At 42.7% G+C, this 25,815-nt stretch overlaps 1 protein-coding gene across 1 annotated transcript in view; it reads right to left on the reverse strand.

Moving 5' to 3' along the window:
- Nucleotides 1–25,815, reverse strand: part of TMEM88B (transmembrane protein 88B) — a 366,936-nt gene that overhangs the window by 67,564 nt on the left and 273,557 nt on the right. The gene's annotated exons all lie outside the window — the stretch shown is intronic.

The following is a 25,815-nucleotide window of genomic DNA, read 5'->3' on the forward strand; positions in this document are numbered from 1 at the left end:
CATATTCAAACAAAGCTTCATTCACAGGCAGATGAACTCACACAGCCAAGCTAGCCTTCTCTACTCCTTACCTAATGTACTGCCCTAGGCCCTTTTTGGTCTCTTACGAAGCAGTGTATAGTAGAAATGATGTTATTCTAAGTTCCATGAGAGCTGAAGGAGTGATGTTCACCAGTGACTAGTTTACCCTTTCCCTATTTATTGTAGTCCCTAGATGCCCTGTTTGGCTTTTTGCCTATATGCCCCGATCCTAATTAATGTAGTGTCTAAAGGTCCCAATTTTTATATGACTGCCAAATTCATTAGATATTGGAGTGACTATAAGCTCGGTAATAGCCCTGAGAGAGGCATAGTCATTAGTGGCTAGCGTTCCCTACCTAATGTAGTGCATAGGCGCCCTATTAGGACTATTTGCTTAGATTCCCTTTATCTGTTTAATGTAGTTCCTACAGACCGTAATTAGTCTATGACTTTGCCAAGCTCATTATATATTTGAGCAACAATGAGCTCAGTAATTGCCCTGATACAGGCATAGCCACCAGCCACCCGTGGCCAATGTTCCCTAGCTACTGTAGCGCCTAGACATTCTATTTGGGCTATTGTTTAGAAGCTTCTTCCCTTACTTAATGCAAGGCTTAGATATCCTATTTAGGCTTTGTCTGGGGCAGTGATATTGGAGCAGCTCTGAGCCTAGTAATACCATTGATAGAAGCGTAGTACTTAGGCCCATATTTAAACTTTTTTGGCGCCGCAGTTGCATCATTTTTTGACACAAAAGTGGCACAAACTTACAAAATACAAATATATTTTGCAAGCTTTGCACCGGTTTTTGACCCCTCCTCCCTCCCGTGCACCATTTTTGCACGGGAGTATAAATATGGCATTAAGGCCATAGAGTCATTTTTTTGCATGGGAACGCCTATCTTGCATCTCATTAAGGCAAGGTAGGTTTCCATGTCCAAAAAATTACTTTAACTCCATAAATTTGGCGCTAGACGGGTCTAGCGCCAAAGTATAAATATGGAGTTAGTTTTGCACCGAATTAGAGTTTTAAAAAAATGATGCTAATTTGGTGCAAACAGAGTATAAATATGCCCCTTAGTGTGCAGTCCACAAGTTGATGAACTGTGAGTTAGAAGCTGGCTGGTCTCTGAAAAATCTTCATATTCTTCAGCAGGCTGATGCCTCTAAAGGTCAAGTTGACTGGGAAAGACTATGCTATTGGAGATATGTTTCTGTGATAGCCCAATAAGATTTAGGCAGATCCAAAGACATCATGTCACCTCTAAGAGACCATCGGAAGGAATGGGGTGAAGTCAGTCACATGATAGCCAATGCCTCAACCAGTGTGGGAGGGCTGGGGCAGGCACAGTTACATCTAGGTTTTTTGTGTTTTTTTTTTTTTTTTATGGCAGACAGTTCCAAACCACCTAACCTTCGAGAGACTCCGCCCTGTCAAGGAAAGCATACGGTTTCTAACATTTTACCGCGCACCTGGCGTCAGTAGCTCTTTTCCTGGTACCTTCTGAAAACCACGACGCTCTTCCATTCAGCGCCGCTGAAAGCCCCTCGACTGATCCACGTCCACCTACCTAGATTGCTCAGGTGCGCCCATTGTCTCGTCTTCGATGAAGCGACATTCAGGCCCGTATTTATACTCCGTTTGCGCCGAATTTGCGTCGTTTTTTTCGACGCAAATTTGGCGCAAAACTAACGCCATATTTATACTTTGGCGTTAGACGCGTCTAGCGCCAAAGTATTGGCAAAGAGCGTCATTTTTTAGCGTGAACGCCTTCCTTGCGTTAATGAGATGCAAGGATGGCGTTCCCGTCTAAAAAAATGACGGCGACGCAAATGCGTCGTATTTATACTCCCGGGCAAAAATCACGCCCGGGAGGTGGCGGGTCAAAAAACCCCGCATTTGCGCCACATTCTAACGCCTGGGTCAGGGTAGGCGTTAAGGGGCCTGTGGGCTCAAAATGAGCCCACAGGTGCCCTCCCCTGCCCCCAGGGACCCCCCCTGCCCACCCCAGGAGGACACCCAAGGATGGAGGGACCCACCCCAGGGACATTCAGGTAAGTTCACGTAAGTATAATTTTTGTTATTTTTCAATTTTTTTTGGGTGGCATAGGGGGGCCTTATTTGTGCCCCCCTACATGCCACTATGCCCAATGACCATGCCCAGGGGACATAAGTCCCCTGGGCATGGCCATTGGGCAAGGGGGCATGACTCCTGTCTTTACTAAGACAGGAGTCATTTAAATGGCGTCTGGGCGTCGAAAAAAGGGCGCTAATCGGGTTAAGACGATTTTTTAGCGTCAACCCGACTTGCGCCATTTTAAGACGCCCTAGCGCCATTTTCCCCCTACGCCGGCGCTGCCTGGTCTACGTGGTTTTTTTCCACGCACACCAGGCAGCGCCGGTCTGCTTGCGCCGGCTAACGCCATTCCATAATGAAGGCGCTCGCATGGCGCTTCGGAATGGCGTTAGACGGCGCTAAATTTTTTGACGATAAACTGCGTTAGCGCAGTTTAGCGTCAAAAAGTATAAATACGGGCCTCAGTGTCGGCAGACGGCGCTCCGAAGAAAAAGAGCCTTCAATCTCTTTCAATACCTTCGCTGTTACAATTCAGAGTTTGTCATTTATTGTGCATTATCGCTCTCGGGATTGTCAAGAGCTTTCCATGAAACTAAGCGTCAGCTCAGTGCGCTGTTTTGAATGATTCTCCATAGCACTCTGCCTCTGATCCCAAACTTACGCGCCTTCCAGATCCATCCTTCGGCCCCGCTGTATTGAAAAAGTGTGCTGTCCTGTCCTCCGGGGAGTGCGGATGTCTTTCACCGGAAAGGGGTGCCAGGATGCCATTACATTAAAAGGTAACGGCATAAATAATTCAGCATCCTTCAACCTGTCTAATCGACAAGGAAACAGACTGTGGCACCCATAGTCACCAGGAGTACTTAAAGGTATTTCGGAAACATCCCGTAGGCCTAGGCACATAATTGGAGCCACGTTAACGGGAACCAAGTTTGTGATCTGAATGAAAATATTCTGACGTGTTCCTCTTAGGAGAGCAGAGACTGAAGGGTCAGATCAATGAGGGCTGGTGAAAACGATCTCCTGTCAACCATAGGCAGCTCAAACACTGGGACTGGGAAGTTTCACGACAGGCCTATCTGAAAAGCAGGCAGGGTTGCGGCAGAGGCAGTTACATGCTGGTATGTGACACATTTTGCGAGGCCTGATTCATGCAGAGGTCACATAGCAGAAGCACCTGCTTCTAAGTAAAAGAAAAAAAACGCCCCAAAAAGAGAAAAAGCTGCAGCTCCGGCATCTGGTGCCATCTAGTGGAATAGCAGTGCTAAACTAGCTGACTCTTCATTCACTTATGCCCGACCTATGCCTTCATTTGAATTCCTGCCAAGCTAAACTTGAAGACTTGCATTTTGAACTTTACAGAACTTTGAGGTAAATGTGAGGCAACCTATAGCACTATATAAACTCCCAAATAAATGCTGTACTGCTGCCAGCAGCGAGTACGCATGTGTGGCATTTATATAGCACGCTGTGCTAAACTATACGCACCTAGGCGCCGGCACAAACTAGTAATCACAGATAAATATCAACGTACCAATATTTCCTGAACGAAGAAGTCACGCTAAAGAAGTTTTTAGACTTTTGAAATAATTCACTTAATTCATGGTGTAGGCGGTCGCGCAGGACGTTCTATGTTCAGGGTTGGATTGTTAGAAAAGTAAGGGCCAGCTAGATGTATCATCATCCCGGTTTTCATTTCCTAAATAGCGATTTTTAAGAAATTGCTATTTATGAAATGCAAAATGGGATGTATGAAAATTGCGATTTGGTAATAGCGATTTCTTATAAGTCGCAATCGCTATTACCGAATCGCAATTAGGGAATTGGACTCCATTCATCTCTATGGGCCTGTAGGCCCATAGGTGCGAATGGTTTTGCATTTCCGAGTTTGCGAAATCCTGTTAGGAATTCACAAATTAGGTAATGCAAACCCCAGGGTGATGGGGGCCTAAGGCACCCTCTGATGCACCCCCAAAAATATTTGTGGACATGTAAAGCGCACACATGCCCCAGGAGCATGTGTGCACTACATGTCATATTTAAAAATGCATTTATAATGCATTTTTAAAAATTGCACATGCTTACCACCAACTTGGATTAGGTGGTAATTGCATTTCCTAAACGCCCAATTCGCATTTAGGAAATGCTTGATACATGTGCTTTGGAAATCGCAAATAGGAATTCCCTATTGGCGATTTCCTATTTAGAGAATCGTAACTTGCGATTCTCTAAATGGGGTCGCAATTTCAGGGAATCTCTATTGTAGCGATTCCTTGAAATTGCAGTGTGAATGGCTTTCATACATCTTGAAAGGCTTTTTTGCATTCGCAAACAGCTGAATTTTGCGATTCGCACCAGTTGCGAAAGCAAAAATGTTTGATACATCTGGCCCAAAGTCCGCTAACAAGATATGTTACAATAGTTAAAGATTCACTGTCACTACGGGCAAAGGCCTACTTCAGTGACCAAAAGGATGTAGGAGTTTTAACTAAACGCACTAACGCCCGTTAACGGAAGAAGTGTGAACGAACAGCTGGCAAAGAGGTAAACATTAGCAACACTTATCAAATTTATATAAAAAAAATTGTTGCGCAAAAGCAAAAATAATGTAACATGCTGTCTTGAATAATGAACAATACAAAAAACGGTGAAGCCCACAAAAAGGCCTAATTATGAGGAGGCATGAGCGCTTTTCCCCGGTAGGGTACTGCCGTGTCCATTAATAAATGGCCCACTGTTCCCCTCACCTGGATTTTCCAAATGCTTGAACACAGGTCCGAATATACTGGCCGGAAAATTGGACTGGTGAAATCAGGCGAGTTTTGGGCTACAAGCAGAGCCTGACCTCAGTCCGGCTCCCTATGACCCTCTTCCAGGGCACACGGTAGCAGACAATGTGCCCTCGTGCCAGGCCTTGGGTCTTTCCTGGCACCCTCCTGCCCCCTGCGCCCTACACCCGCCCTGTACTTACCAAGCCCCAGACATCCATTATATGGTAAATGGAACCATGCTTGTAGGCAGAATGGGCACACCGCGTACAGATTTGGAACGGTGAATCCAGGTCCACATGGTATTCCCATTCGGGGTCAAATTCTAATAACAGTAGGATTTACGTGTTTAGGGGGAGGTGTGAGGGGGGCACTGGGGACAAATGTTATTTCGAGCCACACCTTGTCCCTGTATATAAACCCGGCCACCTTGTAGACTGTGCCAAAGTCACATAACGATGAAATCTCTGCAAATGCCATCAAGCGATGTCTGGCATGATTAGGACATTAAAGGAAATCACATTACTTGCTAAGGACCTGGATCAAAACAAGGACAATGACGCTTATGACCCAGATGGCCTCATAAGGAATAAATGTAATAATGGAAATGAATTAACTTTAAGTGTTGTGGTGCTGAAGTTTTTTTTTTTTATAAAACATTTTTATTGGTTTTAATAACAGCACATAGTCATGTTATGACTGAAATAATTACAGTTCTTTCGAAACAGCCCACCATCACATTATCTTTAACCACAATATCAGATGCATACAGTTCACATGATTCACATGAAGACCCTTTCCATACGCTCCCCGATACCCAGTACTGTACACTCGTGTCTTTCCTCTCCCCTGTGGGGTCAGGAGGCTTCTCCTGTAGCAGCTCCAGTGCTTACTTCCTTGGGCAACCCCTTGTCAAGTACACCGGCCTTTCCAGGCTCACGCACTGATCCAGCCCTTTCTTCCACCCTCCACAATTTGGAGTCTGGGACTCTTTCCCCAATTCGTATGCAAAATATACTACTTCTGTGTGCGTGTCAACTCAAGTGGAGCATGGAGGGTATCATTCCATCTCTCCATAGCCTGGTCCGTGTAAAGTATAATCTATGGAGGTGTACTATTCCACTAGAATTAGTCAGTAGCGCGATATAACAGCAGTCTCCCTTTGGAATGCCAACATCTCCAGCCAATCATCGCCCCAAAACTTGACAGAGCTTGCCAAATGCATCTGGAGTGTTGTTTACAAGGGAAGGGTGTAACTGTTTCATTTTGTGGTTCGGTAGATTACCCATCAGCAATTTCGCTTCTAGTGGGATTGAAGTCGGGAAGCGAGTCCGGATTCGCCACATGAGGGGTAGTATCATCAGGGAGCTGAATATATCATAAGAATTAGGGTTTGTGGAGTTCAAGTTATTCTTGTAGCTGTGTGAATTTTTAGGACCTCCTCCTGTCGTTACAGCACCCAGACGAGAAATAACTATTGATTCCCTTATTGTGAATCTCTCTAGACATATGTTGCAACAACGTACTCGTCACAAGGATGTTTCCTTGGTAAGCTGTTGTCCCCATCCTCGGTTTCTAATCAGATCTTTCCATATTTTGAGTACCGATCTGGTCGCTGGTGAAAGTCAGGGTGAACCTCCCTCCATATAAGGGATGGAATACTTGTGTCCGTCCACGTCTCTGAAATAAAGGCACGGTCCTCTTGTATGCCATAGTGCCACTCATTTAAGATCAGCAGATGAAAAGCTCTGTAGTACAAAAGGATTTCTGCCACCACAATTCCTCCATCATAGGTAGATTTTGAAACCTTTAGAAAGCGCTATTCCGGGTGTAATATGATTCCATAGGAATCTTCTAACAATGGAGTCAATATTTGCAAATGTTGCATAAGCCAATTTAAACAGAAAATTTGAAGCTGATACAGTAATGACTGCACTAGAGCCATCTTAAAAATGGAGGATCTACCCGTAGTCAGTTTTAATTTCCCTAAATGCATACCTTCATCAGCAAACACAACTGTACAGTGCAATATCATCAGCTCCAGCAGCAGTAGCAAAACATGTGTCTCAGAATACTGCACAGCTTTCACAGTCTTGTTGGCAATGCTCTTCCTGCTTGGTGAGCTGGGTTTCAACACTTAGGGCCTCATTACGAACAGCGGTGGCCGCTCCATATGTCAAAGGGGGACGTTGACGGGGGAAACAACATTTAAACAAACAAACAAAAAAGAAAACACTTACCTCGCGCCACCCGTCTTCTGCAGCCTCGCTCCTCTTATGGTGTCCCAGCATTCTCTGGGACACCAGCACAGGCTCCCCAGCAATCCTCGCGCTGCTTGATGTTAAACATAGCATTTAAGCAGTGTCAGGATTGGTCTGAGTGACAGCCACTAACGCTCAGGCACAAGCCTGGGGTCTGTGCTGTTTCTCCAGCCCGGCTGTGAGTACAGCCGGGTTGGAGAAACCTAAGTGCGCATGTGTGTTTGGCCAGCCTCAGACAGCTGGCCAAATACACATACGCACTTAGTGCACTCGCCCCTCCCCCCCACCTCCCATAGGCCAGCCCACCCTTCCCAGTACACTCTGCTGGCTGAGCCAGCAGATTAAAAATTATGAAAAATAAAACAATAGCAAGCTATAATTTAATTCTTAATCTGCTGGCTCAGCCATGGGGGTGACGCCTCTCTGCCACTGGGGAGACGCCACCCCTGATTACGAGTGCCATAGTGCAAGGTGTGTTAAGTTTGTATACTCAGAGTTAACAATACCAGGAGTCCCCTTTAATTTCCAAGGGGCAGATTACGGGATAATCCTTGATAATTTGATAATTTCCTGAGTAAAAAGGAATTACCCTGATAATAAGCCATTTTAGGTCTAATAACTCTGTAATTGCTCATTGCTCCTAGCAGATTAACCTGGAGATTGCAGCTGCTTTAAGAAGGCAGTCTTTCAGGAGCATACACTGAAAGGTGATGTGTAACATCACAGATCTCATAATTTCTGACGGGCCTAACAATATGGACCTTCTTTAAAAGCAGTAGAATAACTCGGAGAAATTTGGAGGCTAACAAAGGGGTAACCGACCTCTGAAATCAAGAGGTCTGACAAGTATGAATATTTCACATAATGTATGCGGACTTTTCAGGCTATAAATACAGCCACTAACCATTCGTTCCATCTCATTTTCCGGGATGAGAAAGCTAAAGAAAGCCTATGTCAAGAACCACTCTGCAGCCTTTAAGAGCTGGACAGTCACAAGAAAAAAATGGTATTGGGAGATTCAGTTTTTATGCCCCAGTATGAGGTCTCAAATCCTACCCTTGATATTTCCTGACTCTCATTGTATTGGTTAGGAGATCAGGGGGCTTAGAAGAGTTGGAGATTTCTTGTGTGAGTGTGTGGTAAGGAGGGGGGGTAGACTTGCATCATTTGATAAATTACAGGCAGACTGTGGGATTGACAAAAGATACATTTTTCACCGTGTCGAGGTTCGGTACTTCTGTTAAAAAATGGAGGGGGGGGGGGAATTGCTAAATTGTTGTGGGGTAGGTATCTTCTGTCCAAGATGCCAAAGTCAGGAAGCAGATCTGGTGCATGTTCAGTACCTGCCAAGTATTGGATCTGTTGATCTCAATTTCTGAAAACCTCATTATCCTTGGATATAACCTTAACCCCTCAACTAATGCTACTGGGAATACATAAAGCTATGGTTGCTAGGTCAGGGCAGCTTTTTGTGTTTATTGCACTGGCTGTTATCTGTATTTATATAGCCTCTGCATGGCTCGAGCCACTCCCCCGACGTTTCATCAGTGGCTAGCACAACTGCTATCAATGTACAACTTTGAAAGCAATCTGCATTCCCGGAAAGGCAGGAAAACCAGAGGATGTGGGAATAAGATCTGGGCCCATCTTCAGATCTGGGCTGGAAATATGTTTACCTGAACACGGGGATCATTGGGGAGTATTTCCGTATGGTTTCATTTAGGTTTTGAGGGGGATCTAAGCTCTTTGTTGATACTCAAAATACTATATGCACTTTACTTTTTTGAGGTGCCCTCATCGCTCTAATGTTTTATTACTATTCATAACAATTTAGATTTATTTTCATGGGATGATAAATTGGTGCTTAAACGGTCAATGGGAAAGTGATTGGATATGAATTGGTTACTGTCTGATACCTGGTAACACTTTCTGCACTTTGTTTTTATACAGTCCGTCGTTCTTTTGAAAACTGAAGTATATATTGACATTTTCGGATATTAATTCACTTTCAGAGAAATTGTAATTGTATTGGATCTTGGACATTTCCTATTTGTATCGTAACATTCTCCTCTTATGTTTATAATGAAATGTATTTAAAAAAGAAAGCCTATGTTATATCGAAAAATGAGGATTCGAGGAGTGAGAAGTTGTAGATTTGCTGGAGCGGAAGACAACATAGCTTTCACCCAAACAGCTTATGTCAAACAACGCACCACCAAAAGCTCAGAACCTCCACAACATTGGACTCCTCCCCATGCACCAATACAAATCCATTCATCAAGAAGGGCCAACATGGTAAATCGTGAAACAGGAGCTTAGGAATGCTGAAAGAAGAGGAAAACACCATGTCTTCATCCTAAATGCATGCTAATAAACAGTAGTTGAATTGTAAAACCCCCAGTGACTGCAACAACATAGACCATGTCACACTGCAACATGTCATGGCCCAGGCAAACAACTATTAGACATAATACATAAGAAAACAAAAACAAAAGAATAAGAACATAATAGATAAAGAAAACACAACAGACTTGGAACCATTCTTCAGTCTATTCACAAATAATTGAATCTCTGAGGAGTTCTTCTCTCTTCAGTAGATTGCTTCACACAACTACCATGAGAAGTGGGAAGGCACGAAGAATGGTGATGCGGCGGATACAAAATTTGGACTTGCCCTAGGAACATGTGTGACTACTATTAAATGTGGTGGAATCCAACATAGGAGGAGATAGTGTGCAAATGTATGTTCTACTGTTTGTGAACCATTACTCAAAGTGACTCGATGTATACTGTAAGACCAGTGCCACAATGAAAGTGATCATTCTTAGAGATAAGGAGATTCACTTGTGTTGGGAGGATTTCTGGAGAACAATGGAATATAGAAAAGGAGGTCTTCACTTTGCCATCTGAGGATGAATGAGATGCTGCGTTGGCCCTTTTATTGCTGGCTTTAGAACTCTGTACACTTTGCGACTGATAAACAGTAGATACATGCCTGACTTCCTCTTTAAAATGTGGTGTGCACTAGGCCTTCATATCGGGCCTCTTTACATTCTGTGTAAATCCATTGTAAATGGTGCCTTAGGAGCACATATGGTGTGAAAAATTAAATGACAGCTGTGTATTTACATCACCCAGATATATGACATAACTATTTCTGAAAGGAGCATCAATGTGCTCTAGCTAGGCAGCAGTTTATATGCACTGCAGTGACACATTGTAGGGAAAAATGCCTTTGTCATGTAGGAAGAGAATATTTTATTCACTGATAATTGACCCTATCCCCAAAGTTCTGTGCCTCAAGGGTATCTCATAGTCACATTTACCTCAAGACGATACTCCTGTGTTATGCCAAGAGTCTGTTTGCGTTTGTCCCTGAACTCCCCCATAGCAAAAAAAACTGGTCCAAAAGAGAATATAAGTATCAAGTTCAGTAGAAAAATACTCTTACTTATAAAGATGTGTCATTGATATGTTGCATATGCCAGTCCATAGATTGTTAGCGGTACTACATACAATTGTTGCACTGCCAAAGAGGACCACTCATTTAGTTTAGGGTATACACTAGCATAGGCCCCGAGGAATGCCAATGATTCATGAGGTCAGGAAGGCATAAATATTTAACCAACTTCTAATTGTGGACTTTTGGGGTTATGAATTTTGGCAAGTCCTTTTTCTGTTTTTATCCTTCCCATTGCTAGTTTGGACAAAAAATAAAAACTCTTCAAACTCTATCTGTCAGTAATTTTAACCACTTGCAATATCCCTATTCAAAGCAAAAGATCTGAAGATACCTCAACTTTGAGGTCCTCAGCTCTTGATAACAAAAAAGATCAATGTAAAGAACTTTTTCATAAAGCCTGTTGGGTTTGCACGACCTTGGTAGAAGGGTGTCAGTGCATCCTACAGTGGATACTCCTCGGACCTGGGTGTTGGTAACATATTGTACAGTTTTGACAGGATATGTGGCAGACTAAAAATAACCCCGTCTTTATCCATTTAGGTATTGGTTCTTGCATGTATACTGCAAAGGAGCAAATCAGTGACGATTGAGAATCACTATATTTCCCCCAAAGACATTCTGCTAATTTCTTTCCTTCATTGGCAATCATAAGTGACCCCCAAGAAATGGGTAAGTTACATGTCTGCTCACCCAGTCAGGATTGGCTGACATGTATCTGTTTGTTTACTGTCCATCACTGCAAGGCAACCCCTGCCTGGCATGAGGGACTGTTAAAACCAAGTAATGCTTCCCTGCGAAGGGAGATACTTTTTTATTTTAAAAACGAAAATACCGTCTAGGGGTTTTCTTTAAAAAAAAAAAAAAACGTTTAGTGCAGATTCCCGTCATGGTGGTGCAGCTCTGCATCAAAAAGCGGATTGCATTAACAGGAACCGTCGCGACAGCAGTTCCAGCCAGTATTTATAAATGACCACCTGTTTGGCGGTCATTCATAAATCTGGCGGGCGCTCCCTCCATCACTGGGTTCAGAGGTATTTCTCTGTCCCCATTACAGAACAGCGGCCCGTCTGCTAACATATGAACGAGGCCCTACGTTTTTTGTGGATCATCCCCAATTGCGTCCATAAATCCAGTTGGGCTGGTGGGATGCACCGAAATCATACATTATAAAATAGATTTTTCCCATGCCCAACAGATAATTCATGGACACCCGTCATCTAGAATACCCTAGAAATGTTTCAGCAACCTAGATTACTTTTGCAGCTAAGTGACTTGAGTGTTCTGATAACCTGGCACAGTTTCATATTTGAATCCCCTGGACGCTTGAGAGGTGGATAGATTGAGAGGCGAACACGAAGACGGAAACATCTTCGACAACTCCAAACAAATCAGATATTTCTTCGCCACCAACATGCTGGCTGACGGCGTCCTTCACCAGGAGCCTTGTTAAACCCGCACCAAGCCGTTGATTGCTCCGGATGTCGCGAGTTATTCAGTCGCCCACTGGGCCTTCCCTTGATTAGACGGCGCCGCCGGTCCACCGGAGCTCGCGCCCTCGCCTTTCACCATTACACCTTGGCAATTTCGCAGGGAGCAGACAGCTTCAAAATAAAAGCGGGATCCTTTTATTTTTATAACACCGGGGGATCCATACGAAGGGTTAAAATAAAGCTCCAATCAGATAATTGAATATATATATATTTTTTTTGTCCATGTTGTGCGGTTCATGACATATAACACATCATGAAGGGTATGCTTATTTTAAACGTGTTTTATGTGTGTGCTTTCTAAAATGTTATTGGCTGTGGAAGAGTGGTTCCCTTTAAAGTAGCATTGAACCTGTATTCGAAAACATTGCCCCATTAGCTCGGACATTGCTTCGATAGTACACATTTGTGAATGGAATCCAGCCAATACTTCTACATTTTGACTATTTTTGTCAATTGTAAAAAAAACACATATGTTCAAGTGGAGACAACAACAGGAGGGTTCAGGACTAGGAATGGTAATTCCGGAACGCAAACATCAGATCTTAGTTTTTGATGGTCACCCTGGTGCACATGATTTAACTTCCTGGAGCAGAAATAGCTTGATCCGCACAGTCCCTTATCTGTTTGTACCAAACTCTCAAACACATAGGTAGTACCCACTGACATTCCACCTCTGTTAAAGCTCGCCAGCCCTAGACAGACAATACAACATTGACAGAGGCTCTAAATCTCAAGTCTCTTGGAAGGGCTATTACATGGTGAAACTGTTCACAAGAAAAACCGTGTTTTGTCATAGTGACTCTGGTGCTGAAAGCCCAAAGTCCTCATTCCTTAAGGCTGGTCAAGAGGGCACTGGTGCCTATGTGAGATCTATTGGCTTTGTCCATTTTTTTTAGCTATGTTTTACAGCAGTGCGGCCTCTGTGCAGCGTGGCTGAAAGCAAAACAAAAAACAATATAACACAGTAAAAATTGACTGCATCACAGCAGTTTTTTTTTTTTTTAATTTCAATAATGTTGCACACGGAAGGAGGGTGGTCAGTACAAGCAATGATCTGGGGGGTAGGTTGCAAGAGGAAAGGAGATGGCCTGCAATCCCATGCACTTTAACAAAGTGCTAGAAATAAGAAACAAAAAATTACCTTCAGAAAATGACAGTATGAAGGACACTGGCCATCAAGAAGAAGCTGTACTTGGTGCATGCGCAACTGAGGGAAAAAGCAAAAAGGCAAAGTGAAACTGGGACACCCTGACCAATGAGAAGCAAGGAAATGCGTAATCATGAAGACAACTAAAGGTAAGTAATGGGTGGGCTTTAAGCTCTTTTAAAGTTTTTTTTTTTTTTTTTTAAAGTTAACAAAAGATCTCTTAAGCGACAGAGCATGTACTGTCTCAGGGGAGACCTAACTGTGTAGGCCCTGGTAGTCTTCCATCCCTACAACAGCTTTTCCATACAACAGCTCTATTTCTGTCTTGCCAAATCAAAGCTACTGCTTGGTGAGAATATCAGCCACATGAGGAAGCTATGGAGCATTTATTAATTATTGTTGGAAGATAAACATGTTCTAATGGATGAAATGTTTGATTCTAGAATTCAACATCCATACAGAGGGGCTTATTTACAAGTCCCTCTGTGCCGCAAGAATGTCAGGTCCGGCAGCGCACACTGCATTGCCATAATTACAAGGCCACTTAAGCCACCCTGCATGTCTTTTCATGGCCTTGTAGATAAGGACTGAAGCAACACAGCGAAAGTCACTAAGTTGCCTCAACTAGATAGGGAAATGTGTCATGGGGGTTATGCCATGCTGCACTCATCCTGCTAGACTGGAGTGCATCCTTTGTCATGGTATTCCACCCTATTTTGGTGGAAAGATTGGAGAATCTAGGTCTGGAAGGTTCTGCTCTATGATGGCTTGTTTCCTTCTTATCTGACCGTGTGCTTCAAGTTTTTTTTAGCTGATGCGAAATCAAAGACACATGCCCTGACTTCAGGAGTTCCTTAAGGCTCTGTCCTGAGTCCTCTGCTTTTTAACATCTATGTTCACCCTTTGGCAGACCTTGTAAAGAGTTGGGGGCTCACACTTTTTTCATTTGCAGGTGACACACAGATCATCTTTTCTTTATCATCGGGTCAGAACCAGGACACTTCGATGCTGAATCTGGGCCTGAGTAGAATTCATGGATGGATGAATAAAAATTCTCTCAAGCTCAATGGGGATAAAACAGAGGTTTGGGTTCTGGGCAAGAATGAGTCTCTCGGGGGTCCGAGACATTGGCCGCACTTTCTATGGACTCTATCCATTCCATCTTCGAAGGTGAAAAACCTTGGATTTCTTATTGATGACAAACTCTCTATGAAACCCCAAGTGACCAAAGTGACTGCCACCTGCTTTACAGTTCTTAGATGGCTAAGAGAGATCATCTGGCTCATTCCCCCGGAAGGCCCAAAGGACCCTTATCCAAGCTCTGGTTCTATCTAGACTAGGCTACAGAAGCTTGCTTTATTTAGGTGCTAACAAGACAGTGATCCATGAATTGCAAAGTGCTGCTGCCAGGATGCTCTTCTGATCACCCAAATCGGCCTCTGTTTCTCATTTAGTACAAAAATTACATTGGCTCACGCTTACTAAACGGATCAAATTCAAGGCTCTCTGCTACATGTTTAAGGTCAAACATTGTATAGAACCTGGCTATATGCAGAATTTAGTGAATCCATACCAACCCACATGCTTTTTAAGATTGTCTTCTCAATCCTTGTTTGCGGTACCAAGATTCCATCTCACTCGTATGAGAATTCGCTCTTTCCCTTACTTAGGCTCCAAACTTTAAAACTCTCTTCCAGAAGCCATATAAAACTGTAACTCTTTTTCTGACTTCCATAAAAGTTTGAAGACCTGGTTGTTGAAATCTAATCAGTTTATTTCACTATTTCACCCTACCTGCACCTGTTTGCACCGGAAAACCCTTTGGGGTAGCTGCGCGTATTATAAAACTTAAACATAAATAAATAAATACATTGGGTGTTCCCACGTAACACCCATGACATTTGACACATTCACAGATTTATGAGATTTTGTCATGCTGGAAATGCGCCAAAATCCTATGCCTCATCACAGGAGGCGAAAGGGAGGCGCAACAAGGTGAAATTGCTTTATTTCTCCTTGTTTTTCCTTATTGTAATGCATTCTGCAGGACACATAGAAAGAGGTAAACGCCTCTCGTGATTGTTTTTGTGCAGGAAGGTGTCCCATCCTGCACAAAAACAATCATCCCTGCAACACAGACACCATTGCACCATGGTGCAAGAGTGCCTGGATTGGGGCATAGCAGCCTATTGGGTGCCAGCGCAGGGGAAAAGGACAGGAATACATAGTATCTTATAGATATAGTGAATCCCTGCCCTTTTCCTTTGACACAGGGCAGCAAGAAGGCTTGCAGCACTGCCCTGTGCCAAAAACTTGTAAATATGCTTCACATTGTTTGATGATGAGAGTGGAGTAAAGCTTGACTGCCTAGTGAATAACCTCTTTGACAATATGGCAGCAGAAAGCCAAAGAATTAGACTTGAGTGTTACATCATGTACATCAATGCCCCACAAAGAAGAAAGGGCCTATTTTAGAGTTTGACAGACTTGTATTGAATCACTAATGTGATGGATATCCAGTCTGCCGTATTGCACGAGCATTATATTCAAATCCACTTGTAATAATAAGGAGGACAAAATCTGTCATGTTTGTGACAAGAGTGCCAGTCCGCCACACAGGAAATCAGGCCCCACGTCCCCAAATCTTGTACCATTTGATAATACTGAAGACAGATCAAGAAGCGACTGATGCCTCATGGTTTTGCAGTTTGCCTTGATTATAAACATTTCTGGATCTGGAGGCTTCTGTACAATTAGGATAAAATCTAAATGTCTTGAGTCGTTCTTTTGAGCTCCTGAAGTAGAAAGTCAAGCAATGGGTGAAATCACCAATGTCTATATCTGGCAGACAGCATTAGAAAAATGCTAGTTGTTCCCCAATGTCTATATGTATTGGCAAATGTACCAATGGTGGCAATACAAATGGTGGCAGATCAATCACTTTTGTGTAATGGACCAACACGATCCCAGAAATATTTCACTATTGAATGAGGCTGATCTACACAGCTGCATTTTTAGGCATCACATTTGCAACATGCTGGCAATGCGAATAGCAGCAAAAACAGCCCAATGTGTTGATAGAGAAAAATGGCATGATTTCGACACCATGGGTACACTATTTGGATTCCAAGATGTAAAATATATGTAATACATTAGATTCCCATCAGGTTACATGTGGGGACACTGGAATTATGTGGTTCTGTGTCTGTGGTGATTTTTGGATAATTATGGATTTGCTGCATTTGCCACCTAATCCACCATCTGCAGCATAATCCGCATATTTTATTAAAAAAATGTTTTTAGCTCAAACTGATCCAAATTTAAAAAACAAAATGACGAATGGGGTTTTTGCACAGCAGGAGGCATTTTACAAGCCCGCCTGATCATCTTTCAGTTGCTAATTTTTGTGTTTGGCTGTTTAATTGGTACAAATTAGGGTGAGCTCTTTTCTCAGACACTGTTACCAGGTGTAAAAATGACAAGGTAATGAAGTAATACTATCACAAATTGGGCCACATTACCCTGCATAATTTTTGTTTTCTTGCTGCATAATTTAGTCAACCTTGTCACATAATTTGGTGCTCCTCTGCCACATAATTCCAGTGGCCTGGTTACATGTGATGACTTTGGAAATCTGCATAGAGGATAATTTAAATAACGTCTGTTTCTCCAGGCTTTTGGCATCTAGAGTTCGATTATCAGTTCATAGTTTGCAAAATGCTATATGTTTACGGTACTGGTGACCTAACCAATACCTTGCCTTCATCATCTGTTAAGAAAGCTTATGGTATTGACCTTAAAGTCTTCTGAACCCATGGTCAGCATCTGTGCCATGGCAACGTTCAAATCTGTGCAATCGAGGCCAACCATACATACAAGGCCAGGGACACCCTGTAGAAAACATTTTGATAACCAAGACATTGATCTCCCTAATATTTGCTAATATTTGGGGGTGCTGCAAATGAATAACCAACAGACTTGCTCCAGTTGGTAATTAGTGGATTGTTTTTGAAAGTCAGAGGAAGTGGAGGCCAGATCACGCATTAAAATCATTGAAACACAATGGTGAGGTTTGCCTCACGGTATACAAAGAAGGTATCATATAACATATGCTTTCTTGTCCTGCAGTCAGTGCTTAATTTGTGCTTGTTGTTTCTGGTGCGGAGCACCGGCACATATTTTTGAGGGCCGGCTTTTATTTTTCTGTCTCAAGCATTTACTGCAAGCAAACGACACATATGGGAAAGACAGATGAAGAGAAAAACAAAAAAGCACCTCAATGGGAGAAAGCAGAAAGCTGCAGGAGTGAGCTGAAGGAGCACGGAGTTGCTATAAATGGATGCAAGAGGCCCGAGATGACTCCAGGATTACACTGCCTCAGTATACTGTGTTCCCACATTTAATTGCAGCAGCCGCATGTTTAGGAGGAGGGCTTTGGGGACCGGTACGTTTTTATTTACAAATTAAGCACTGCCTGCAGAACAGACACTTGATCTGTAGCTATGCCACTCAGCACAGCATTGGTAAATTCAGCTCTGATTACAGACTTAAATTCCCCAATTACCCCAGTGTGGATTAAGGATTCATACCCTGGACATGGATGTGCCCTACAGCTCAGAAGCAAACTAATGAACAGCAACAGCTCATACTCTTACTTCAAAGATGGGGTTGGCCATAGTGACATATCCCTTTTGTTGGTACTGGCCCAGTTGCCTGAATCACTGAAAGCATGGGCTAAGTTTGGGTGGCTAGCCTACAATGTAAGCCAAACACAAGATTGGTCTTTGATGAACGAGCATGGGTGGCCTTTAGTGTTGCTGTTAATTTACAGATGCCCTGTTCAACGATTGAGGAGTGATACTGAACACCTGGCACCCAAACCACAACCATGGACACAAGCGGAAAACTAAAAAGTATTTGTGATGGCGCCCCTCGAACTCGGAAGATGAAGTATCAGTACAGGTGCAGGATGTGTGTGGATGTATGGATGCTGTAAGATGGATGACCTACATGATGCCTCTTTCCTGTGCCTCTTGTTGAACTGTAACTTAAATATACACTGTGATACTACATTTTTGTGTTGCATGCTCTCTCTGAATATGTAACTCTCTGTCTCCTTACAATGCCTGGAATCTGCACAATCATTGTTAACGTTTAAAAAAGATAGGCGCATGGAATTTATATTTTGGAGACAATGAAAAGAGGAATTTCTTGTATATGCCGCAGTCTGATGATATTCTTGGAAGAAAAGGACGGTGGTTACCAGAGTTTCTTTAGGCTCCAACAGCAGTCTAATTAGACCTGAGGAATTCACCGAAATTATGTGGTACCCTCTTTTTCTATTCTTAATTATTTTATTGTACGATTATGGTTTGTTGTTTTATTGGATACTTTTATGGTTTTTACCCAAAATAAAGTTATTTATTTATTTATTTATTTAACAACATTTAATACATATGAATACCAACATGATTGTAAGCCATCTGAGTGCCACAGGTCACTGGGCAGTGTTTAAATCAATATTTGTGCATCATCTTGGGGATGAACGGTACAGGCAAAAACAGATAGGTGAAAGGTCCCTCCTCTGCCTAGAAGATTCCAAACGGTGACATTTCATCTTCATCCTGGAGACCTAATAGCGCAATCCAGTGCATTCGATCTTGTGATGCCCACTATTAAGGAGACTTCTTTCTTCTGCGGGTTCTATTCCTCCACCGGGTTGCGTCTTCCGACAGAAGCCTGCTCATTGAAGAAAATCGTCTCCTTGGTATTGTTGGTGAAGATCAGAACACTTCTTTCTTGATATAGCAACAGCCCAAATGCCCTTATTGTGCTACTGTGGTGTAAACTGAGTGAAAGTAAGACACCGTCTCTGCATAATCTGGAAATGTGGGAAGGTTCTTTGCTCTACATTTAGGAAAAGGAAAGAGTCCACCACTAGAATGTTGGACGCCTGAGCAACAAGCGACTGTCATCAGTTAACATATAGGAGATTGAGACCTGCATGATCCCAGCATACGAAAATGATAAAGAGGAATTAGAAACCCTCATGCTCAGGTATTCAATGACACCTTCCCCAATAGTTCCAAAGCCCTGCGCGCCACTATGCTGTGAAAGAGGGCAAGAGGGATGGAGCGTTTCTGAAAACCTTAACCTTAACGTTGGCAGGAAGGCCCTCCTCTTTGCAGTGTTCAGAACCACTCCCGCAAATGAGAGATATTGGAAAGCTAAAAGGCCAGGACATTACCCTGTGATGGACTAGCTCAGAACTGAGAGGAGCGATGCCAGTTAGGCGTGAGCGAAACCAGGATTCTGCAATTAGTATGGCATTGAAATGCATTTAAGTATTCTGGAGTACTACTTTCCAAACATTTCCATCACATGCCAAACTCTGATTCAGTTTTGTGGCTCTGTGGTATGTCAGGATAGTATGTCAGCTTTAATTAGTTATGTGGCTCCTTGGGTTGTTGGGGCCAAAGGTAATTAGTTGGTTGATCCAGGTGCTGTTTGATGACCAAAGATGTATGTATGGTAAGGAGTGGGAAACTGATGGTGCAATATCAATAAAGGTATCCAAAAAGAAACTTAACCTGGAAGGGAGAACTTTGTATTGATATTCAAACTCGTCTGGCCTAGTTCACCACACACCTCAACTGTTTTTCTGCAGTTGACGGTGCATTCATAGAGACCTGATAGGATTTATGCCACTGTACATAACTTGATGGATTCCTTTGTGGGAAAAATGATTAAATAGGTGGAGTTTGAGCATGATATATAAACTGTACTCCTCTTGTCCATCTCAAAATGGCATGAGCAAAGCCAAGAACAGTCACTTACTTCACGGCTAACTCTCGCATTCATGTATACAGCAGATCCATGGCAAGGGAAGACATGTTGGCTAACAAGAGTGCTACCAGCTGCACAATCAAGATATCTGCTGCAAAAGCAAATGTACCTCGGTGGTTTGAGATTTAAAATGCCTTTTGCCTGAGTGCGCAAAAACCCCAGCGCCCCTTGTTATTTCTGGATCTCACAAGGGCATTGTGGGTAGACCAAAAACTTGTAGAGAAGAAAAAAGGGCAAAGGTAACAGAAAATGTGAAGCACAATCTAACTACCATCAGAGTGATCCTATGGTGTGTCAGATGTCAATTCTGACCACACTCCGCAATTTCCATTGTCCCTCTGGCAAGCACAGGTTTACCAATTTAGCGGCATGAGCAGCTAAAAACGCAGGTGGTGTCCAAACAATCTCTAGTGATCTTAGCTTGAAAGAGATCACATTTGGAGCATAACAGAAATGTAATAGTACCCGTCAAAGACACAGGGATTTACATGTGTTCCTTTTTGTGCTTTACTCAACAGAGCAAGCACAAGTAATATATGTAAACAAAATTCTAAACAAGGTAGTAATGGTAATGATAATGCACCTCCTAGTATAGTCCAAGAGGTGTGCCCTGTGAGTATTTTCACTCATGATTGGTGCACAAGTGGTCAACTCGCCCTACTACCTAAAGGCAAATAGTGTTGGGTATAAAAAGGTTTTATACACAACATGCATAAATACAATTGAGACCATGGCACTCGTAAATGCGAATACTTTTACAAGATGACAATAGAAACTGGTGTAGAGGGTCCAAAACGTATAACACAGTAGTCTTCTTGATGTTCCAAAAGGTAATTTATTTGATTCGGAAAGATACAGCCAACACGTGTTTCGTCACACAGTGACTTTTTCAAGGCTAAATAGTGGAGGAATCATCTAAAAAGTCCATCTAGATAGTAATGTAAAGCACTCTATCTTTATGAATACCCGTTGTCCAATCAGACAAGACTAGGTAAACGATGTGCTGGTAGTAAACAATAGTGCTGGAAGTTATGAAGAATGTGTCCTCTGTGTGTTAAGCAAGTAGTCATCAAACAAATGTGAGGTCAGAAGGCCATGATAAGTCCTGTGACACAATTGTATTTAAGCATAAGTAATATGAAGGTTTTATTTCAGAATAATCTAATGCAGTGGTTCCCAACCTTTTGACTCGGTGGACCCCCACTTTAGCATTGGTGGAACCCGGGGACCCCCACTGAATTACTATTGGAATCCAGGGACCCCCCCACTAAGTAATTACTGAAAGCTTGGGGCCTACTCTGTTAATATTATTTAATTTTATAAGCAGTTGCGGACCCCCTGAGGAGGCTTTGTGACCCCCCCCCCGGGATCCACAGACCACAGGTTGGGAACCACTGATCTAATGGATATCATAAGTATGACTATTGTGCACATAGATATTAAAATAATAGTTGCAATTATAAATGAGCAGAAAGTAAACATTATGAACACAGAATACTCATTACATTAAACAAATTTCCTTTCCCCCCTGGTTAAGCCTACTTACCACTGGAAGGCTTTCCATGGAGAGGGATTTCCTTTCATACCTGAGGGCTGAAGGTAGACCACTCGAGTTGTTTCCAAGTACAGTTTGTGTTTTTTCGAGAAGCCAGGGTGTGAACAGACAGCAGCCTTAATGAAAGGACAGCAGTTTCCTTTGGAGAACAAGGGTCATAGTTACAAGACAAGTGGTGAGGCCAGCACAGCAAGTCTTCCTGCTGTGCTGCCCTGCGTCAGAGGGAAATGGCAGGAATCCACCATATTTATGAAATACAGTGCATTCCTGTCTTTTCCTTCTGCCCTGGTGCTGTTTTGGCAGCCTAGCACAAACACAGGCATCCCAGCACCATGGTGCAAGAGTGCCTCCGTTGCATGCAGGATTGTTTTTGTGCAGGAAGGGAGACCCTACTGCACAGAAACAATCCATGGCAATGTTTTGATCTTTCTTTGTGTGCTGCAGAACGGGGATAAATGAGGATATTTCTACTTGTTATACCTACCTTTGGGAAGTGTAAGATTTTGACGCACTCCCAGGTTCACAAGTCCTTGTAAATCCGGGAATGCATCAAAACTTATGGGTTTTGCATGGGAAAACCCACTGCAACACCAATGGAAGGCCCCCTGACTCAGAGTAAGGCAACACAGCGACTTGCGCTGCTTTGCCTTACTCCATATCACTGAGGCCATGAAAAACCCCCAAGTGTATCTCTCCACATAAGGAACGTGAATGCTATTTATGTTCTGGTTTCCGGAAAAAATACCGTGGAAATATGATTGTCACATTTGCTGTGACTTAAGAAAAATTGCATGCTGGTTATCCATGAGAATTATTAACCCGTTCCACACGTATAGTCTGCCTCTGCCATAATGAAGCACTGTTCAATATATAAGTACACGAATGTCTAAACTAAAACACGCTATAAAAACTCACGAAGAATATAAATCACATTGTCATAGAATAATATAATATAGGAAAATAAGTAACAGAAACCAAAAGGCACGTGGGCCCTAATGGAATAATGGGCAGATGTGCAAAGAATACAGGACATAGGATAACCCCAGCCCTCAGGCGTACGGTTAAAGTGGGACTCCCAAACCGATTATGTGATTTGGGCTCAGACGAATATTAGAACAGATTCAGTTGTGTTTCTTAATCTCAGTCGCTTGTGGGGAAAAGAAACCACCCTTGGAAAACCTGAAATTGTCTTCTGTATAAATCACAAAGGCGCCAACCCCGCTTACCCACCAGGGACCTCAGCCTGTACAGTTTAAATGTATCCCACTAAGACTATACCAGCTTAAAGAGAGGTTGAATGTAAAAAAAAACATAAAGGACGAATTGTCACTGTTTCCAGGCTTGCGCCGGATGAGGGTATCATTTATCGAAAGTATAAAAAGGTCTTAGACATCAAATGGTGAGAGTGATCCTTTATCATTTATTCAAAGTATGCAAAGGTCTTTGACATCAAATGGTGAGTGTGATTGATCCTGAGGCTCATGGTAAAAACATTAAGCAGAGTCAAGCTTGCTGACGCACGAACACTCCTAAAGCCACCCCCTCTGGGTTCCATAGTGAGATGAACATGGGCTGGGCTGAGCATACATATTGATGTTTACCTCTCCTGCCAGAGACTACCAGCATATTCTGGATACAGTGAGCTATTTATGCAACTGGGACATCTCATTTCGTCTTTGAAGGTTACATCCTGACAGAACTTTGTTTACATAGGATTGGCATGTGTGTGCTGGCAGTCTGAAAAACTGTTGCGAACTATCTCATCATATTTTAACTCCTTGTCTGGAGGAGCAGAGGAAGAACTATTTTCTCCTCTCAGAGCCACTGATAGAACAAAGGCTTCTATGGCGCCCGAGAAGGCTAGTCACTGTGCTGCCTGAGCAAGCACACCTCAGCTTTCATCAGTGGAGCTCAGAATATTTTGTCAGTTCTTTGGTGAACAACAGATGGAAGCCTTAGAATATGAAGTTCTGGCAGAAGCTGTCAGTTCGTTGTTTTGGCTAGGAATTGAGGGCTTCCAGTCAGAATTGTCCACAGGCCTCCAAGTCTATGTCCCCAGCTGATTTTAAGTTCCTCACTTCCAACACATCACACACTATCATTGTGAAACTAATGTCAGCTTTGAGGAGTCTTCGTTGAACTCCTTCTGTTCCACATCTGTATCAGTACCTACCAAAGCATGGGATGAAGATAGGCGAGGGTGCTTTGATGTATGACAGGTCCAAAGGACTAGGCTGATAGCCAGATGAGAGACTTCCAACTTATTGTCAGACAAAGGAGCCAAAGTAACCAATTGAGTCAGAGAAGTTGGACTTAACTGCTTCTTGAGTTCTTCCAACAATTAATTAAAGATGATCAACTTTATAAATGTTGTAAAGGATGGCTCACTAACTTCCCAGATGTAAAAAATAATAATTGCAAGACACTAAGTTCCTGTTGACGTAGGGAACGCAAGTGATCGATAATCTTTGACACCACATAACCACTAAGTGATTCTATGAGCTAATCCATTGAGGAAATGGAGGTAGCCGAGGCCACAGATATAAGTGAGACTGTGGCTTCACCACCCAATTTTCCACTCTTCATCGTCTCAAAGTTGGAACTTGAGGGTTTATGATACATGTCAAGCACAAAATATATGGATGCTTGGTGCATTGGTTAGGAGGTGCTCCACTGTTACTGATGCAGGAACTGATGATATGTGATGTTAGTCTGGAGACCAATGAAAGTGTGGGTAACTTGTAACATTTGCATTCAGTACCTGAGCACTCGGTTTCATTCAAATATTATTGAGTCTCTTGAAAAGGTGTCCAGTGTCAGTCTAGGAAGGTACATTGGGGTGTGCCAGTATTAGTTCTCGAGGTGTCTTGGGACCAGATGGTCACCTCAGTTTGCATCTTTTGGACCTGTTGTGAAAGTGAACTCATTGTCGACAGCAAGGGACCTTCACTATTTTGGAGAGGCTTTTTGGTCAGACCAGTCGCCCACTCTGGAGTTGCAAAGATGTTGACGGAAGATTTTCCCCACAAATATCTGCTTTTGCGCTAAAATTCTCACAGAAAAAAATAGATATTTTTGATAAAATCTTTTTGCTGATTTTTTCATTTGACACTTAACAAAAAGAACTTTACAAAGCTGGTGAAGCCGAAATTAGCAAACCCTTGGCCTCTTTTGAATATGGCCATGTGAGAAAAGTGATTGATTCTCTATCTGTATCCTGGGGATGAAGTCTTGGAACTACATAGAGGAGCTGATGATGTATAAGTTCTGTAGATTCTTATGAGACTGTCTGAAGCAAATCGGATAACGTACAAATGGAAAAGGAATATAGCCACAAAATGCCAGCCCAAATAGTGAAAGGCAACATCTGGAACCTGTGATTCTAGCTTCGAAATACTTTGACCAAGCGACCTGTGTCCTAAGTCCCGAAGCGATCCGAAGAGACCTATTTGACATTTAAAACAATATCTTAAAAAATACAGCAAGGTGCACAAGTTAAAATTATTTGTTAGTGGCAGTCCAATGAGTATCGCTCGGCTCGTGTCAGATTCACGGAGTCTCTTTTTCCGTGTGTGCATTAGCGATGGTTTCAAACACGGGGAATACCTTTAGTTTTAAAGGCTAAGTGCTCAATCATTGTCTAATATAATGCCACAGACTTCGAAAATAAATCGGTGTACTTGATCATCTGCAAGGCAGCTAGTGCTTTTGTACTCAAAGTTAATTATTCATCTGTTGTTGACCTGGTAATGTGTACACATCGCAACAGACTTGTAAGGTCACATACATCTTGGTTCATCAATATTTCCACCGGGAACATATTTCGCCTTTATTTTCAGGAGTAAGCATCCCAGCACTCTGAAGGTTGGAAGGTAGATGCTGAGCTGCAATTTCAATGGAAGCTGCCTAAGTTTCTGCACTTTCTTTTCAGCCTCCGTAAACGCTCAATCAAGTCCTCAGAAGCCATTTTTCGTTCTAGCTCGTGAAAGCCACGGCGATCTTGATGATAAATGTAGAAAACATCAAAACATATTTTTAGTGAGTTTAAGTAAGGCTCCCTCTAAATGTAACTGTTCTTCTGCAACAAAACATGGGGCTTCATTGAACTAAGACAAGGCCTCCAGCTGCCCTAAGAGGTCAGTGATAATAAAGGTTTTGCTGATGGACAAATGAAAAGATTTAGGGA

The sequence above is a fragment of the Pleurodeles waltl genome, chromosome 6 (assembly GCF_031143425.1).
Source record: "Pleurodeles waltl isolate 20211129_DDA chromosome 6, aPleWal1.hap1.20221129, whole genome shotgun sequence".
Classification (NCBI taxonomy): Eukaryota; Metazoa; Chordata; class Amphibia; order Caudata; family Salamandridae; genus Pleurodeles; species Pleurodeles waltl.